The sequence below is a fragment of the Equus quagga genome, chromosome 6 (genome assembly GCF_021613505.1).
Source record: "Equus quagga isolate Etosha38 chromosome 6, UCLA_HA_Equagga_1.0, whole genome shotgun sequence".
NCBI lineage: Eukaryota > Metazoa > Chordata > Mammalia > Perissodactyla > Equidae > Equus > Equus quagga.
In genome coordinates, this window is record NC_060272.1 from 112,143,615 (window position 1) to 112,164,790 (window position 21,176).

Here is a 21,176-nt window from a genome sequence, read left to right on the forward strand (position 1 = left end):
GTTTCTAGAAATTTTCATATTGTGGATTCTTAGGGGCAGTCACCTGGTTGAAGGGTGTCTTGAAGCTAAGGGATGTTTCTTGACAATTAATTAGCATAGAAAGCACACTGTTTTTAACTATACTTTATGTTTTGGGTATCACTGGGGGTAAAGTTTCCCCAAGACCTTTTTGTGCGTTGTTGCTCTAAATTAGTAGAAAAAATGAGAGTGGTGAGCAGTTTGTGAACAAAATTGTAAGAGGTCACAAGTTGGTGTAGCATTATTTGGAGAGTAATTAAGTACTAAATTATTTTATTTTTAACTATTAATTTTTATTACAGTAACATTGGTTTATAACATTATATAACTTTCAGGTGTACACAGTAATACATTTCGAATTCTGTGTGGATTACATCATGCTCACCACCCAAAGACAAATTACAATTCATCACCACACACGTGTCCCTAATCACCACTTTCACCCTCCTCCCTCCACCCTTTCCCTCTCATTACCATTAATTCAATTTCTGTTGCTGTGTATTTGTTTGTCGTTTTTATCCTCTACTTATGAGTGAGATCATACGGTATTTGAATTTCTCCCTCTGACTTATTTCACTCAGCATAATACCTTCAAGATCCATCCATGTTGTCACAAATGGCCCAATTTCATCATTTCTTATAGCTGAGTAACATTCCGTTGTGTATAATACCACATCTTCTTTATCCATTCGTCCCTTTATGGGCACTTAGATTGCTTCCAAGTCTTGGTTACTGTGAATAATACTGCGATGAACATAGGGGTGCATGCATCTTTATGCATTCGTGTTTTCAAGTTCTTTGGATAAATACCCAGGAGTGGAATTGCTAGATCATATGGTAGATCTATTCTTAATTTTCTGAGGAAACTCCATACTGCTTTCCATAGTGGCTGCACCAGTTTACACTCCCATCAGCAGTGTATAAGTGTTCCCTTTTCTTCTACATCAGCTCCAACACTTGTAATTTCCTGTCTTGTTAAATATAGCCCTTCTGACAGGCATGAGGTGATACCTCATTGTAGTTTTGATTTGCATTTCCCTGATAATTAGCAATGTTGAACATCTTTTCACGTGCTTTTTGGCCATCTGTATATCTTCGTCTGTTCATATGCCCTGCCCATTTTTTCATTAGGTTGCTTGTTTTATTGTTGTTGAATTGTATGAGTTCTTTATATATTTTGATTAACCCCTTTCTGGGTATATGATTTGAAAATATTTTCTCCCAGCTGTTGGGTTTTTTCATTTTGTTCCTGATTTCCTTTGCCATGCAGAAGCTCTTTAGTCTGATGTAATCGCATTTGTTTATTTTTCTTTTGTTTCCCTTACCTGAGTAGTCATAGTATTCAAAAAGATCCCTCTAAGATCTAGGTCAAAGAGTGTACTGCCTATATTTTCTTCTAGGAGTTTTATGGTTTCACTTCTTACCTTCGAGTCTTCAATCCATTTTGAGTTAATTTTTGTGTATGGTGAAAGATAATGGTCTTTCATTCTTTTGCATGTGGCTGTCCAGTTTTCCCAACACCGTTTATTGAAGAGATGTTCCTTTCTCCATTGTATGTTCCTAGCTCCTTTGTCAAAGATTAGCTGTCTGTAGATGTGTGGTTTTATTTCTGGGCTTTCAATTTTGTTCCATTGATCTGTATGTCTGTTTTTGTACCAGTACCATGAGGACAGCAATTATTTTAACAGGAGAATTCTCATCAGATTCAATAAATGCCGTAAGAAAATGAAGTAATATCTTCTAAACTTTGATGAAAAAGTAATCTAAAATTGTACAGCAACTAAAACATCATTTAAAAATGAAGGCAAAACAAATTTTACCATCCATATCTTTTCTTGATAGAAACTTATGTATTCTGTTCATTATAAATGTTACTGAAACCACAATAGAAAGTACATTAAATCAGAAAACATAAAATTGAATTATAGTTCCGGCTTTTGTAAGAATGAGAGGAAGCAGTCTGTCCACTCAAGGTCAAAATGAGAGAGTGACTGTCTGAACCTGGAGACACAGTAACTCTGTGGAGAGGGTCTCCTGACCAGAGCTCTTACTTATGGTGAAGTGACTAAGCTAGTCCTTGGCAATTCTGCAGGAACGAAACTAGAAAATAATTACCCTGATCTTAATTTCCTCACTCCAAGCTGGAGGACATAGGAACCCATTAATGCAGTCCATATATTTCAGCCTCCAGGGACAAAGAAGAGGTGAAAATGGTGAAAAGTGGATCAAGAATGGCAAACAAAAATAGCACATTTCCTAAGACCACAGAGTTGCTTTTATATCTAGTTCTAATATTTATGTATCTAATAATATTGTTACTCAAGTTCATTGCAAACATACATTTATACTGTTCCATGTATCAAAAGGTAAAAAAAGGTTTAAATAGTTGGAGAACTCAAAAATAAATTGAAAAAGCAGGAAATGCAAATATGCATAAAACTTTTCAACTTCTTCCACTGACACTAATACCGGTAAATAAAATCAAATTTAAATGGACACGTAATTTAGAAAATTAAGAAACAGAAAATTCAAACACTTGTAAAACAATTGTCAAATTCACTAACACCAAATTATATTAAATGATAATTAGATACTTTTTTCAATTCATATTGTCAGATTCTCAAATGCTACACTATTGAATGCTGCTCAGTTTGCAATAATGGCTATGTTATACACCTCTCTTAAGAATACATATGATAGAAATAATATGGAAATCTATATAGACAGCCATAAAAAAATGGTAACCTGTGTCTCAGTCATTTTTCTTCAAGGAATCTATTTAAAGGAATCTATAAAGAATGATCATTTATGTACAAACATATTTATTGTTCATTGCACTAAGATGAGCAAGAGTAAATTATGATACCTCCATATAAGGGAATGCAAGTTTTGTTAACAAAAATTTTTAAATAAAATGTAAAAAAATTCCTATGTTAAATGTAAAAAGCAAAATTAAAAAGTAACCAGTATGCAGAGAAGAAAGGAAATACAACAAAGGGTAATAGTGATTGAAGTAATTAGATAAGAGAAAATAGTGAAATCTGTTCAGTCAGAAGGTCTATCTAGAAGTCCGGGTTAAAATCTTTTCAAATACACACAAACATATATACACATACACATATATGTTGTATATCTATATACATGTATACACACACACGTGTATATATCCACACACAATGTATGTTTATAACTATACAGCACAGAGAAACTCTACCTGTGCAAGAAAATTGAGCTTGCCAGTTTATAGTCACACCTTGTATGTATGTATATATGTTTGTAAGTACAAGTGCACTTTCGTGTGTTTTGTATAAGGAGTTTAGAATGCTTTTCTGGATGGCAATTTTTCTATATGTCATTCAGAAAGTGCTTAGGATTTAGTTTGTGTTTTTCTTTTTAATGATCAAGTTAAACTTCCTGAACCAGGAAACGTACATTTTTCCCTAGTAATGTAAAAAAAAAAAAGAAAAAGGATAGCTCTCCTTCACATGTTCAAATCTCCTTTTAAAAATCTATTAGAAGCTAAAATGCCATTAGGTAACAGTTCCATTGCATCAAGTATCTGATTCTTCTGGTGGACATGGTATAATGATGACTAGGAAACAAACCATCTATCTTCTTCCTGACAGGTGACCTATTTTTGAATCAGGAAGGCCATTATCCAAGAGCAGTTACTCTACTCGTGTTTGTTCCTTTAATCACCACTTAACAATTTACTTGGATAATTTGTAGGACTAGGGTTCTTTGGTTTTCCTTTTCTAATTATATTACATATATGAAGATATATTCTTATTTCTGATCAGATTGTTCAGTTTTTAAAAATGACTAATTTGGGGAGTGTAACAAGAAGATGATAAATTTAATTAATTTATCAGCATATGATTTTTTGCAATTTTCTTTTTATTTAGAGTTTATCAGTCAAAATTTTCACATTTTTTGTTTGACGTTCACATATGTAGAACGTTAGGAAGGATCATACAGATCCAAAAAATACCTAAATAATTGTTAAAATTCTGAAGCTGCTTTATTTTCTATAAAGTTTCTAAAAAGTTTCAACATATTTTATTATAAATGATTAGTCAGCAAACCCGTATCTTTTGAGATCTATATTTACGTTAATATCCACAAAGCAAATGTAATTGAGCGTCAGAAGGGCCCTTGGTGTTCTGTTATTGATGTCTTAGCTTTAACACGAAGGTAGCAATTTAGCATCAGGGTATAAATAGAAAAATATAGTGGATAGCATTGGCTCATCTTGTGTTTTTAATATTCCCTTCAGGGTAAAGTATGACATAACCTAATTACAGTGGTAGAGCTTTCACTGTAGGGGAAATTCTTGTTATTTCATTTGACAATCAAGTAATTATCTTCTCTACTGGGTGGTTTACTGTATGTTACTAATTAAGCTATCCACTGGAATAAAAGTTTGTTTAAAAATTAGTGAAGACATTGCTGCTATCACATGAAAGAACGCAGCATAATATAATTCAAATTCATATTCTGTGATTTTTGTCAACTAAACATGTTTGCATTTTTCTCTCTAAAAAATGTTACAGCATATTCACAAGGGATCTCAGGGTAGAGTCTAAATCATCCCAAGACATACATGTTGCAGCTTGTTGAGTATTTCATATTCTAAAATAAAAATTAAATAGCAGTTATAAAGGAGAAAAAATTAATTTTTAACCTTTAGTGTTTCAAACATGAAGGCAAATTTACAATATTTGTCTAAATGTCTAAACGTATGTTTTAATATCATAGAATTCCTTATTGATGACTGATTAATAACAAAATCCCATATTCTCTTAACTACTAAAGTCAGTGAACAATTTAGATTTATACAATACAAATAACTTAGTAGTAAGTATCCTAATTTACTGGTTTGTGGTTAAAAGTCTAATCCTTCAGGATGCTAAGAATGATTTTGTGACAGACAAGTATAGTGAACACCTAACAGCTTGTAATTTATTGTTTCATGAACTGTGGAACCCAGTGGCTATGATTCCTCATATGGAGCTCTCAGATGTCTAACATGAAAGAGAGGCAACAAACCAATTATTACAATTTGTTACATAATTACAAGTGTGAAAGTGATGTGGAGGAGGGTGTTGAAGGGAGGATAAACAACGAGGTTCTGACATAGTTTGTGGTGGTGTCAGGAAAGGCTTGTCTCCTGTAGGGTTTTCTAATCTGAGAACTGAAGGATGACTATGAGTTAGTAAATGGGGGAGGAGGGAAGCATTCCATGCAGAAGGAACAGCAAGTGCTGAGGTCTAGAGGAAGAAGAGATCATGGGACATGGGAAAAACGAGAGAATTTCTAGTATGACTTTATAGAAAATGGAGAATGATCATTCTAATCATTCTACCATTTACTAGCACATGACCTTGAGCTAGTCATTGAAGCTTTCTGAATAAAATTTTATTTTTCGAGAAATTTGAGAGTTGCTCTAGAATTTGTTATTAAATGCATTTTTGGCTGGAACCATACAAATTGCCCTTTATGTAGGCAAAAAAGTGGTGAAATGTCAGCAAATTTATTTGGTTAAAACTAATGTAATTTTCAAAGAGGTGCTACCAATGTTATAGTCAGGAAAAGGTATTGAATTTCTAAACCAGATCCACAGCAGCCAAAAATATGTTTAAAACATGTCTCCTCTTTTGAATTGGATGTTTTTAAACTCACTCTTAAGCTTTCAGCAGAGCATAGCTTTATCATCATTGCAAAACAGACCTTGCCCCCTTAGAGTCACTTGTCTGGTGATGTCTGTATTTAAAGCTGTGGGTAAGTAACTATTGCTGTTTTTAGCACTGCTGTGGCTGTCTAAATCAAATCAAGACAAATTATACCTGGGCTGTGTTGGCGATAGTTGGAGCACTTTAGTGAACCATCCCTTTGATAGTTAGATTACACTTGTCTTGCTACTTCGGTGTAAATGTAATTTGAGAGGCTTGTTGCTTGGTTCTGGTAAGTGTTGTGACTTGAAGATGAAAATGTGTCATGCTGGCTTGTTGGTTTTACTTGGAAAAGACATAGAACTGTCACCAACAGGAAGGAGGAAAATGTTTCATCATCTACATTAAACTCTAAGGACTTATAAGATCTGCTGTGTAAGCAAAGTTGAAGTACTTTTTGTGCACTAACTTCTTGCAACTCCAAAATAACAGATGCTCTGGTCCCCATTCTTTCACAGCTATTGAAAATTATTGTTTAAGAGAAAAAAATCCCCCCCTAAAATGGCTTATCACTTTTTTAATATATCAGAATGAGGGGCAAAACAAATATTCCATTTGGAAAAGAAGTGATGGAAAATGCTCACAATGATAAAACTTTATCCCCTGAAAATACATTCCGTTTAAAATAACTTATATTTGTAGAAGTGGATGACTTTGCATCTGGAAAATAGGAAAGAAATAATAATAATACAACAAATAGAAATCACTTCCAAAGATCTCTTATTAGCCGTCAAGGAATATGCCATCAACTATGTTGTGACCCTAGGAAAGGAAAGTGAATTTTATTTTATTTTTAGCTCCATGGCAATTTAAAATAGGAGCTTAGCGAATATGGTTACATTTTATATTCATTGCAGAACGTTATTAAGTTTATTTTGTATATTATTATACCTCAAGATATCAATAAATAATGCATGCCTATTATGAGACAGACATTTTAATTTCTTCATTTAATGCTTAAAATACAAACAACAATGACAACAACCTTGGTTGGCATAGGCACTCGGAATGGTGTAAAAGGCGATCTTTGTCACTAATAAATTACAAATTTTTTTAGGTGGTTTCTGTTTAAGGAGATCAGGTCAGAAGATACTGTAAGTTCAAATCTGGTAGGATTAGGATTTTGGTGGTGATTTCTTGTTCTTGATATTGTTTTTTCCTATTGCCAGTTTTTCCCATTTCACTTCCATCTGTATTTCAGATTTTGGTACTAGATTATGTGCCAGATATAGTATTTGTCAGTGATGTGAATTTTCATAACCTTCAGAGCCTTCATGGGTACTCTAGTGAGAAGTTGGGAGAGGTTGTATTGACAGATATATGCGAAATTCAAATTTGGACCAGATTTAAAATACAATCTTTATGTTATATTTAGATTAAAAGTTCTGTGAGTCGAGAATGGATGGATTTAAAGATAAGAGGAGTAGAATAAGTGATCGGCAGTGGGAGACAATGGTGTCACATTTACATAGAAAATTTAGTACCTTTAGGAAAAAAATCCTTTAGGAAAGATTTATAGAATAATATAAAGAGAAGAGAAAAGAGAAATGACATACAATGACATAGAGAAGGAAAAAAATTGAATTCATGGCAATGCATTAATCTCCTTTGTAAAATATTGTAGATTAGATATGCTCACCCGGTTCTAAACCAGACTGACCAGTTAGCATACATTCGAAGTAGGACATATCTGTTCATTTTGTGATTTTCTCTAAAAGTGCTCTTTGGTCCAGGAACTGCAGTGGAGAACTGATAAATGAGGTTGATTCAGGACTGAATACTGGATGACAGTTTCAGTAAAATATTTGGGCACAATAGAATTTTAGTAAAAGGAAAACGCTAAAACCATTGAGTTGGTAGAGTAAGCTTGAAATTGAGTTAGGTGGACCCAGAAAGAGAGGGAGACTTAGAAAGAAAAAGACAGAAAGCTAAAGAAAAGTTATATTGATGATTGAACAAGTGTTGTGTGGCACAATGAGATTTTGGTGGGGGTGGAAGTGGCAACACATTTGATGGGGAGACCAATTTTTGACAAGTCCATAAGGTGACACTGTGATGGTGAGTAGCAAAAGTAGAGGAGAACTAAAGATAAGTGAACATAGGAGGGCAAGAAACAGAAATTAGTATCTCAGATGGGAATACTGCTGAGAATGAGAAAAATGACCAGTGTTGGAGAGATTCAGCTACTGCCTTTGCTGGGGAAGTTGTAAATGGATCATGGGGAATACAAATTTGGGGTGAAATTATTTAGAAAGGGAGATAAAATGAGATAGAAGCCTTTCCCCCAACACACTGGACGACAGGGTCCTCAAGTTCTGAAATTTTGTTTTATGCATTCAAATATTCCTAATACCTAACTCAGTGCTTCAGATGAGTACATTTTCAATGAAACAAGTTTAATGAATGAAGGAAAGCCTTTTACAACAGCTGAGACAATTAGTGCTTACTATGGGTTTTCATTAAGCTATATGTTTTACATGTGGTCACCAGTGCTTTCCACCCAATACTTATAAATCTTCATCTCATCACATGTCAGGAATGCATTGCCCCCACCCTTTGTACTTATGCAGACTGTATGACTTGCTGTTGGCAAAGCAATGTGAAAAAAAAGTCTTTAGGAGCAAAAGTGTGATTTATTTCCTTCTCTTTACATCTGACACAGCTACCAGCAACATCTGAGTTGATGGAGGCACCATAGACTTGTTTCTTGGACTGAAGACAAATGCAATAAAGCCTCTAGCTGCCCTGGGATGGTGAAACTTCTGTTATCATTCTATACATTTGCAAGAATGAAGCCCTTAGCCAATTGGCAATAGATACATAGCTTGAAGGTGAAATACACCTATTGTTATAAGCTACTGGCATTCTGGAGTTAAATGTTTCTGTTGCATAATCTAGCATATCCTGACTAACACACATATGTAATAGAGTGTTTGCTTACAATTTAAAATGTGGACATCCATGTCCCCATTGTTACAGATGAGGAGACCAAGGCTCAGTGAGGTTAAGGAAGAGTGGAGGAAATGTTGTGCTACTTTATCCTTTACAGCCTGAAATGTTGGCCACCTTGATTATACACTAGTCCAAAAGTAGCTGTGGAGTTGAGAAGCATCTATTCTGAGAATTCCTGTGATCCAGCTAGAATACATAACAATGACCACAGCATTAGTAGAAGTTTAGCATCACAAATTCTAAGTATTTCTTACTAGAATGATTTGAAATTTCTTGGTGATCATAAAGGACTAACAACTGTATGTGGACAGTGTGTACAGATAAGTTGAAAATTAAATATCCAGAGATGTTTACAGGAGAATGGAAGGAAATATTCAGAAAGCAGAGTGGATAACACTGGTTGTCATGTCTTACCTGATTTGTGTACGTTTAGAAAAAAAATCTACATCTCAGCTTTTTATTACATTAAACCAAACAATTATAACCTTGAAAACGTGTGATTTAAAAAGTTCTAAAAGATTCTTGCCTGCATTTTCCTCCACTTTCGTTATGTTCAAAAATTTACAGTTTAAAAATAAAATTAGACTTTTATTTTAGATTTCAGATAGCATGTTCTCAAGGGAATATATAACATTTAAATAATCTTTGCTACTCCCTCTTAGGTAATTTACACACCAGACAATTCTGTATGAATCCTTGTACATTAAAAACATGTAGATATAGAAGGGCTTATGACATGAACAGATTTATTAAGATAGAGAGAACGGATATTAAGGACTGATGTTATAGCTGGATGTTGAAAACAAAGCCATAGGAACATAAAACACATACTTAATTTTTTCATAAAGTTATCTCATTTTCTGGCAAGCAATTTCAATTAGTGACTATTCAACCAAACCCGAGTCACTCAGATATTTTAGTTTCTTAACTTAAAATCGACACTGGTAATGAGATTTCAAGCTCCAGGTGATTAATGTGAGATCATACTTATGCCATTCTCTTAGTTAAGACTCAATAAATAGATATCAAATAACAGGGAAAGTGAAAATAACTTTCATAATTTGGGGAAATTCTCCCTTTTTCCTATTATGCTTTCGGATACTGTAAATTAAGTGAATGTTCAATTGAACTGTTGAGAGTAAGCATGAGCTTCCAGTAAAAGTATTTATGCTATACCCTTACTTAATTCTTTCCTACAATCCTCAGGATCCAATGCCTGGAAGGTACTAAAAGTAAAACTCAGCAACTGGAAGTCTGTTTGCAAACTGTCTCCCAACCAAGCCGGGATTCTTTACTCTGGAGTAAGTGATTCTGAATGCTGATTCTGACTGCCATCTAAAGGGAGCCTCAATGAGAAACAGTAATGTTCTCATTAATTCTAGCTTCTTTCTATGACAGCTCAACACAGTTGCTAGAATTTCTGCTTCATGTTATACCTAGTAAAATTTAATATAAGAAAATGCAAAGTACAAGAATAATATAAATAAATTTCAATAACATTTTAAACTCTTCTTTTGGTCTAATGTTAGTAGTCATATAAAAGGTACTTTTGTACTTTCTTGCATTTCTAAAAGGTAGCCAATGATTAGCACAATTAAAATTTTAAATAATAAAAGAGTTCACTATGAATCATACCCAAAGAAGGAAGAGTACTTAACGGTAAAGAAAAATATCAATTTAAAAAGTGTCATGACTTTCATCCTTGTGCATAAAAGAAGTCTCAGTTTTGGAAAATTAGCAAAATGCTGTAACACAAGATAATAATGTTTGAAATGTTTATAATGTCCAGAAGAGAAATGGAAACAAAGCTAAAAGGAATAGGGAGAGGAACATCGTCTAATTGTTGAAAAGAATGCATTGCCATCTTTTTGAAGTATGCATGTTTTATAATGACTATTTTTTTGGTCATGTTTTTAATCACAAAAGTTGTTTGTGATAAGATCAGTAAAAAAAGCAAGATCTCTTGTTTTTCAATTAAATCAAACATGCTCTAATTATCAGATATTTTTTATATTTTTCAAATTCATAACAAGTGAGTTTAATGAAACTCAAATTGCAATCAAATAGAAAAATCTGGTAAGATAACAACTGCCTTATCTTTTGACATACTTTGCTCATTGTTCTTCTTACATCTTATGATATCAATTAGACTGTAAAGATTTTTCCTATAGAAATTACTGAAGAGGGAATAGAGACTAATAATATGTAAAGTGTGAAATTTAAGAATATATGCACTGGGTAGTAGATACCTGTGCCTGCAAATGAGCTAGACTCTCAAGATGCTATATTTGTTGTGTTAGCTCTTTGCTAACTTGTTTCCACTGGTTGGCTTCTCTCTCTCTGTCTCTTTTTTTTCCCTAAGGTTTACAATGCAGGTGTAGAGAGAGAGAGTACTGTAGGTTAGCACCAGGTCAAATCAATGTTGCAGGTTAAGAGAAAAGAACAAAGCGAGGAAGAAATCAGTGGTGAAAAATTGTATCCTAGTTACTAACAATACCTTCTTTTCTTTGGAAGTAGGTCACTTATGGTGAACAGTGAGGAAAAAAAAGAACCTTGACCTAAATAAGATCCTTGATGCTTGCCTCATTTATTTATTTATTCATCAACCATTTAGAAACACCTAATAATGATTGCCACTTGTTGAGAACTTCTTAATGCCAGATGCTTTATATCTAAGTGGCATGACTACCAAGAATGCCAGCTACTATCAGTCTCATTTGAGTGATAAAGAACTTCAGTTTTACAGATGTTAAGTAACTTGTCCCAGCTCTGAGTTGGTACGTGCTGCATCTGAGACTTGGGCATACATTTTTCTGATTTCAGTTCTGTACTCTTTCCTGCCGTACTGTGCCAGATACTAGTGATAAGGAAATTTTGCTCAAATTCTAATAGGAAGGAAAGCATAAAAAAGGTTTGGGTTTTTTTTTAAACTATGTTGTATAGAAAAGAAGCAATGACTGAAATCTGGCCTATAAATGTGGGAACACAATATTAGATGTTATTCTCATGTTATACACGACTTCATCATAATGCAATATGTAGTCAAAATTCTAGTTCAAATTCAAAGATATATATATATAAACAAGAGGCTGAAATCAATAGATCATACTATACATTGAATCAAAGTCTTGCAATAAATCAAAGCAAGAAGAGAAATCTAGAATAACAATTCCTGGTCATTTTTACCACCATTGAAACATTTAAAGTCTTAAAAGGAAGAACTCGTGGTATTCCTAAGACGATACTCGCTGATCCAAAAAATACTGTATTTCCCCTTATTTAGTTGTTAATCTCTTGTAAGTTTTAATACAAGTTCTAATATTCTAATGGGGGTGGCAGTGATCTTGATTTCTGAGCAGGTGACTTTGTGTTAGCTGCCATAAACTCTAGAATTACAAAGAGAGAGAAGTAAGGCAACATATTTGGTAACTGTTTAATGCTTACATTAAAAATATAGTCCTATTTTATTTTTATATTTGGAGAAGTTGAGGCACAGAGAGAAAGTCAATGATATGCCTCAGGTCATGTAACTATTGAACGTCTGAAACTAGGTTTAAATCCATATCTACCTAAACATAAAGAATAAATTATTTTTACCACACTTTAGAGCTCTTTCAAAGGAGATAACATCCTCAATCCCTCCAATAAAAGCAAACAAATAAACAAAAAAAATAATAGAGAAATAGGGAGCCAAAGAATATAGAAGTATATGACAGATCACTCCTGTTTTGTGGTCCTCTCTGGATGTCTATGTCTGTTTTGTGAAACTCCACATCAGGAGTCGCTGACAGCATCGGGAGCTACATTTTAAATAATAGTGATTTAAGTTAGCTTAAAGAAAAATGTCACAAATAATAACTGTTGGTAATTTTGACTACAAACATAAATTTACCAGTATAATAAAGCAATGGGAAGATTTTTGAAGATATCTTTGGTTGATTTTTAAAATAGCCATCTATGTGCAAAAAATAGTCATCAAAAATCTGCATTTTTTTGTTTAAAGTCTTTTACATTAAAAGTACAACATATATTCTTTATTAAGCATATGGTCTGGGGAAGAAAAGGAATAAAGTTTCTCTTTTCTGTTAGCTTCCTTGAGAGTCAACAGAAAAATGCTTTCCATTTTGTACTGCTTGCTAGGAATCTTAGAACTAACTGTTGGACTTTTGTCTTTTATTATCTTTCCCTGTGTGTGTTTTTATGGGTGCGTGTATTTTTATTCTAATGCACCAAAAATAATTTTTAGCACTTGGTTTGGTACAAACAAACATACAAAATAAACACATGAGAAATATTTTGGTGTTATAACAGATGCCCATTATTTACACATGCTCTATTAATGTATTTTATTAAAAATGTCTTAAGACAGCTCCCTTTTTTCTCTTGGCAATTGATATGAGTAACTCAAGGTTATATTAACTTCTCCTTGTATTACTTTTTCTCTCATTCCTCCTCTTAATGTTGAGAAACTCTGTTGATTAAAAAAAATTTTTAGAGATGCTTTACTATATCATCCTAAGGGGTATTTTAGTGCCATCACTGCTACCATCTGACAATAAACTGATTTTTCATGTTTTGCTGAGGCACCATAGTTGCAATTAATCTTAAATCAAATGCATATCGTGGTTTCAGTTTAATTCTTAATGGGCTATACTGTAGGTAATAAAATTACCACAGAGAATTGATGAGTAGCATTTAATTAAGATGACAGCCTGATCTTAAAGACTAAAATACTTAATTTCTCACAGACATAATGATTCTTGAGAAAAATATATGAAACATAGGAAAAACATACAGTGGTGTACTTAGACCATTTAAGCACAGACCACATGGGAAAATGGAGGAGAGGTTATTGACATTTGACGTATTCATGGACGGTAGTAGTTAAGAGCAGGTTAAGGGTCTGACTGCCTGGTCTCAACTCCTATCGTCTCTATTTTAGCCTTGTTGGCCAGATAGCAGAACCTGAAGCAAAGGTTTCAGCACCACTACTTTACTAAAAAACAGAAGTGAAGGAAAAGGAAAATAAAAGAGAGACAGCATGTATAAGAATGTGTTACTAAGCCTGCCATCACTTAGTGTCAAGCATGACTCAAACTCATGAGGCTATCATCCAAAAGATAAAATAAACAGGGTTTTCCTCAGGACACTTATTCCCAAGTTTGGAAAATAGAAAACTTTATCCTCTTGCTCCCATATCTTAATGATCAAATTTCACCTCCTGGTTTGTGATTTCATTTGCATTTCTGGCTTGCATGTGTGGCAGCCCTGAATAGACCCATAGCATCTCATTCTTCAGAGAACAGGGGAGCTCCAAAGTAGGACATGAAAGATGCTCAGAACATCCGTGAGATGAGAAACTGTTGAATTATACCTGATGAAGCTGGTTGGAGTTTCACACAGAGTGGGTTATCACAATAACGTCTTAGTTGGAACAAATAGTCAAAGATTCCAGAGATAGTGAGGTTGAAATGATCTGCAATATCACATGAGACGTGTCTGTCTGATTGACCTGTGTTTAGATCTGCTGATGCTCTCCATAATATCCAGCTACTTAATACAATATGGTACCTCCATAGTTGTAAGATGCGCTCACTTCCCCAAGAGGTGATCTACAGGTCCAGTCAGTCACAGAATTTCATTTAAGGGCAACATCTCCTTTAAGCCAAGTCATCTGTGCAGCAGGCCTCATTTTCTTTATATTGTACATCAGTTCTTCACAGGAAATACTCCCAAAAGGCCCTAGATGTCACCTTGAGGGAGAGATGTCAAGGCAATAGAGGTAGATGATATGGGAGTTGAACTGCCACCAGTTCATCTGAATTTCTCATATTTTCTAGATCTGCTTTGGTCAGATTCCACATACCACTTCCATTGTACAATGGGTTATTGCTTCAAACCCTCAAACTTGTGACTGAGCAGGTCTAATAACATCCAAGTTAGGATAAGTGGATATGGTTACACAGGCATTTCATATCCCATGGTCAGGATCTCTCTCTACCAGGACCTAGTAGCCTGTTCGGAATTATTTTTTCAGTGAAGATTAACTTCTTGGCTTTAGAGAGCTTGACCTTGCTCTATAGCCTAGGATTCTAAATGGCAATTTTTCTTGCTGGGGCTTCCCAGAGAGTCAATATAGCATTCTAAATATACCAGACACATCTCTAGTACTATCAGATCTTCTGAGTCACATTCTTTGAGTAAGAGAGAAGCTTGCACCACAGTCCTGGCTGTGCAAAATACTTTCTTGCTCTTGACTCTACTAAAAACTGACATTTATTTGAGTCACCCAATAAATGGATCATAATGGTATTCTGAGGTATGTTATATGCTGCCTCAAAAAATCCAAAGAGACCCACAAAGCACTGTAAACAGGAAATGGGAGGTGCATTAAATTTTTATTCATCTTAGAAAGAATGCTGTGATACACTCCAGTTGACTTGAACCCCTAAAATATTCACTGATATGCAGGCCCTGGCATCTTCAACAGTATTTTCTTTCACTCTCTGGTATTCTGGTGTCTTCCTAGGGCATATAGAACACTTGTTAGTTCCTGATTATTGGGTCAAATTAGCACAATACACTATAGTAGACTGGCATGATATTGTGCACAATAGCAAGAGGATAAATGTTTCTGTAGTGTATATCACGAATGTGAGCATGAACATTAGCATCGGCCTGGGGCAATCAGTGAATGTGTACTACTGCCCCTACCATGTGATGACAAACTGCTTTTTGTTCTCCCTATACTGTCACGGTTCAAGAAGAATGCAATGCCAAATCAATTCATAAGTGACAAGTGCCAGAGGCATGTGGAGTTGCACCAATAAACACGCCATATCAAGCATGCACTTGCAATTGGAGCTACACCCTAGGTAAGAGTAGGCTAGTCAGTCCATAGCCATCTACCAATCAGGATCAATTTTTTTATTGATTTTTTTTCTAGCAGCCCGGTAGATGAATTGAATGGGAATATCATGGGAACCACTACCCCTGTACTCCTCAAGTATTTGGTGGTAGTGTTTGTCATTGTAGTCCCTCATGCAATATAGTATCACTTTTATATATTCTCTAAATTAGAGGAGGGCTTCTGCTTGCTTTTTTTTTTTAGCATAATGGCTCTTACTCCACAGATCATAAATCTATGTGAGGATGCTGCCAGCTGTTAGGTATATCAGATTCAATTATCCACTTGGGGATCAGGGAAATACTGCAGGGTAGTTGTATGGACATGTTGGATACAACGCATTGTTAGACAATCTTGGGCCAAAACTCCATCTATCACCTGGCACTCATGGCCTCCACTCATGGTATTTCAGTCCCTCCATTATCAGTCTCAGTTTGGAATCTTTATCTAACAGTCCTTAAAATACTTGTCATTCCTGTTTCCCACTACACAGCTATCCTAGTATTGGCCACAAGTCCCTTTTGGAAAAGATACGAGGAGTATTTACCTAATTTACTTGCAGGGATATTGCAGAGTCTATTGTCAAGGGGTCCTGGATTCCCCTTCAAACAATGGCTTCTTGGTCTGTGAACTGACTTAAGTCAGGAATTTTTGTGAGGAACTACAATTTTCCATTTTGATGACTGATGCCAGTTATCAGTTTACTTGCTTTCATTTTATTTATTTTTTATTATGGAGGTCAAGCAACACACTACTCTGCTTATCATCTATCTTTCCTCTAGGACACTGTGATCTATTTGCCATCATCACAGATACCTGTGTATCAAGACATCCTGATTTCCACTCTGCCATGTTACCCATTAGAGTAATTAAATCTATCTTGGTTCCAAACATTAAGTGCTGCCACCCATACTTTTAGAATCCCATTATTCCTACTTATCCCAGAGAGTACAGTTTCATGGCATCCTCTCCCACCGTCATTCAAGTTCTACAGAGGACAGGAAACTTTAGGTTTTTTAAGGACATTGTTTTCTCCTTTATACCCTATCAATGCATTCCATATTGTATTGCTTCATTGAAGGGAATGGCCTCTGGGAATACTTTGGGAAAATAGTTTGATAGTGCATTCTCAAGTTGTACATGACAATCTATTCTAACATTACCACTTTCTTCCTTCATATTTTGGCAAGGAGGTACTGACATTCTACCTCATTTACTGTAGGCTAAGATCGTGTCCAAGCTTCAAAGAATCATCTCAACAGATTATGAGGATTTATCCTACTTCTTCACAGAACACTGACTCTTAATTTAGGAGTGAATGCCTCAAATTCAATAAATTTGCCCATATTATAGTGTTTGCTATGGTGTTCTGCCCAGTTCTTCACTCAGGACTGAGGTATGATTTTTCCCAGCTGTTGGCCGTCTTGGTTGATGTCTCATAGCTCAGTCTGTTACTGAGAATTGCCCTTGGCCACAGAGATCCCCTCCCTCCAGTGATAAGCTTACATCAAAGACTGGTCTATGAAGGAATTCAAAGGCCCTTTTCCTTGCTTCAACTCCAGACAAGTTAGATTTCATTCAACTCCAGAACTCTCTGTGGGATTGACTGAGACCCCTTCTTCAACTGCATCACTGCAGTTCAGCTTCTCCTTTTGCATAGTTCTGCTCCTCATCTGCCTAATAAGTGTTCTTTCCAAGAGCACTCCTCAATAAAATTCTTGCATGCAAATTGCCATCTCAGAGTCTGTTTCCTGGGTAAATCAACCAGCGCCAAGCTTTACATTTACTACTATGCTCTGACACTTTCAGGATCCACTACCACAATTATTCCCTAGTTCCTACTCTGTATATATTAATCAGGTCCTACAAGTCCAATTGGTGATAAAATAACTTTGTCTTGGAGGAAGTACTGAATTCCCTTGCTTTGTGATGAGCCTGGAAATAGTAAGTGTTGGCACGGCAGCTCGTGAAGAGTAAGCTTTAGGAGGCATCTGCCTCCATGAAGTCTTTGCATGTGCTCCAAGCCAGAAAAACTGCTTTCTCCTGTCAAGGGGAAGGAACTGTTTTTGCTTTTGTTCAGGGCAATTCTCAAAATCTTGCTCTTTTCCAACCACAATCCTGAACTAAATAGATGAGATCTCTCAAGCCAACATATGTGGTATCCTTTGTAGCTCTGTCACACTTAAAATTAAATCTTTGGTTTGATTTTCTGCAAAAAGCCCTGTACCAATAGATGTTCAGCCTCTGCATAAATGAAGCCATAGAGGTCCTCTGGCTTTTACAGAGTGCCTCAAGTTGGCAATTGGCTGCTCTAAGCCTATAATTTTCTCTTTCAAAGCTTCCAGTATTATTAACATGAGCCAGCCCAATCCACAATCCTTATAATTGTTATTGCCCTCAAACCATCTAAGCATACAGTCACTGCATATCCTAAAGTCTTATCTTCCACCTACACCTTATCCCAATTAACCACAAGGGAAAGCCTTAGTAATCATGGTGTCACGGCATGCCAGAGCTGATCACAAGCCCCTCTTAACACTAGCAAAGGATTCTTATTGCTGTGAGACTGGTCACTAATGCAGCTCCAATATATTATCCTGAGCGTCCATTTTCTATGGCCATTCCTGATACCAATGGTCTTAGACTGAGGTTCTTGGAAACAGAGCCCGAAGCAAAGGCTTATGTGCTAATGCTTTATTCAAGAGTACAATACTTGGGAGCAGCGGTGAGGACAAAGAACAGTAAAACAGGGAAGAAGAGAGAGTTGATACAGCGGTGCACACCCAAGCTAACACTACGTGGTATTAAGTGTGATTGATTGCTTGATCTAACGGGAATATCTCCCAAGAAGTCTTATTAACGACTGCTTCTCAGGACAGGCTATGCATGGGAGTGGAATGGAGAAGGATTTATTCTCTTCTTGCTGGATCTCCTGTTGGTCAAAGATTCACCTTCAGTGTTATAATTTCTTCCCACTTCCACGTTGCTTTGGTGTAAGCACCAAATGCCCCCAGGGTGTCTTATGCTTCAGCATCAACAGGAAGTCTGAGCAAAGGGCAAAAGTTGTGCATTGGGCCCATTAGGTGAGGAATGATAATGCTGTAGCCATTTGAATTTGGTTAGAATCCACACAAAGGGGATCTCTGTGGCTGTGACTGGGGGTGCAAAATTAGTCAAAGCCCTTGGAACAGGTGAAGCAAAGATAGGAAGGGAAGTTTAAATGGCTCTGATAAAAGTACTCACTAGCTATATGACCTCTTAACTTTGTCCCTTTGACCCAGTTGCTTCCTTTATAAGCTGGAACTAATACTTATACAATCTTAACTGGTTGCTCTACAAATTATAAGATATCTTGTTTGTAAATATTTTTCAGTTCTTGGACTATACAATAAGTATTAGCTATTGTTATTTTCATGAAGGAAAATTCTTGTAACCTAAATAAAAACTTGAAATATCCCTAGTTATTATTTAATCTTGTAAAATACTGTATATACAGAGTATCAGAAAAATATTGCTAGAGGAACTTGAGATATTTTATGTCATAAAGCAATGAGGGAAATATTCAGTAAATACTGAATCTGAGTTGGGTTTCTTATTTTTACTTAAAAACAGAGACAATAAATTTCCAAGATAACCAATATAAAAGAAAAGAACAGTTTTTCTCTCCTACATCTTTTTCTCCATAGAAATAGAAAGACTCAATTATACATTTTTTTAGATGCAATTTAGACTAGAAGTGATTGTAGACTAGTATGCTTGGAGACTCTTTCAAGATTAATCCTTCTGCCCATATGCACATTATAGTAGAGATCAGATGGTTTTGTCTTCCTGCTATGCAATATGTATACTTTCTCCTTCTATCAGCAACTTAATTTACTCATGAGAAACATCTGTCCCATAACTGGGTTAAGTTATTTAGGGAAGCGAACCTCATCCTTGCATTCAGGCGTAGGATGTGATGCTGGTCTAGCCAATCCATACATTCAATTTCTCCTGATGATTGACTCAGGAAGGGTCACATGACCTAAGTCAGTCCAATGAGACTGAGAATATAGATGTGAGGCTGAAGCTGTTATGCATATCTTTCCTGTCTGTTGGGAATTTCTGTCTGAATGATGCTAACAAAGGGAATGCAGAATCAAATCAAGGCAAAAAAGAAAAAAAAGAGGGATGGATTTTGATGACAGTGTTTGAGGTTTGGTTCCAACAAGACCTAAAGCTTGATTTATTCTTAGACCATTCAGTTATCACGACTACTACTGTTGATACTACGAGTACTACTTTGAATTCATCTTCTGTCATTTGCAGTCAAATGTCTGTTGGTTTGTTAGTTGTATATTTTGGTTCATTAGTTGTAATGAATGTCCTATTAGTTATGGAAGAGGTTAACAGTGGAGGACATTAGGTGTAGGGTATATAGGAACTCTCTGTACTATCTTTACAACTTTTCTCTAAATCTAATACAACTCTAAAACTAAAAGCTTATTTAAAAAAGTATCCTATGTAATACAAATCTGCTTTGTTAGGTCATACTGCCCAAGGGTAAGTAGATTCTCTTGCTAACAAACCTGTTCTTAAGCCAAGAAGGTGAAGGACACGCGTTTCTTGAATATTCACACTTGGGGAATCTGTGCTCCCTGATAAAAAAATTTTAAAACATAACTCTGTATGGTTAGTTAGGGGCACAAAATTTTCACTGAAGCTGAGATGAAACAGAATGAAAAAATAGCAGCATTCTGATTTATGATCTGGTAAACAATAGTCAGCATTATTTCCTAGTTTTCTGGTCATTCTAATTTCTGCTCTATTTACACTATAAAATACTATAATTAGAAGTAGGCTCCTTATTTTTATTTTCTCTCTCAATCTTGTACCAATCAAGGCTCTATTTTAATACAGTATTTTCTTATTTGTATTGTAAATTTACATAACTTTTTCCTGAGTATTTTTTCAAAATATTATATGTTTAAATCATAAAAACACCTCATCCCTAAATAACAGACAGCAAGAGGTTTTTTCTATTGTTGTTAATTCAGATATGTACTTTCCAATGATTACTCTATGGAGGAATCAGCTTATAGTATATAACCTGAAGATATTCAATAACTTCAATTTCAAAAGAAAAACAGGAATAGTGTAACTAAACAGAATACGCTTAATTAAAAAGTCCTCGTCCCTAGTCTTACACTTTGTGTAACGTGGCTTTTATTTAGCCTGCTTTGATATCTTTTCTAGGCATATTTTAAATAGAAAGGATCTGGTTAATTTCACATGGGGGGTAAGAAGCACGTAGTAAAAATTCCAAAGGCCCTCCATACCTTCAAAGTCGACCCCCATGGTACTTCCATTAACAGCGTCAGTATGGCTCAGAAGGAATACAAAGAAAAAGAAAGAGATACTATTAATAAACTCACATTCAAAATAGAATGTTGAAGTCTATAGATTTAAAAACCAGGCTGTGAGAGAAAGGATTGTCTTTCCATTTTTCTATTGAACATATATATTCTGGGCTTGAGAGCATAGAGGGTAGAGTTTGATATAGTAGAAGTCCTAGGAAGACAAGGAGG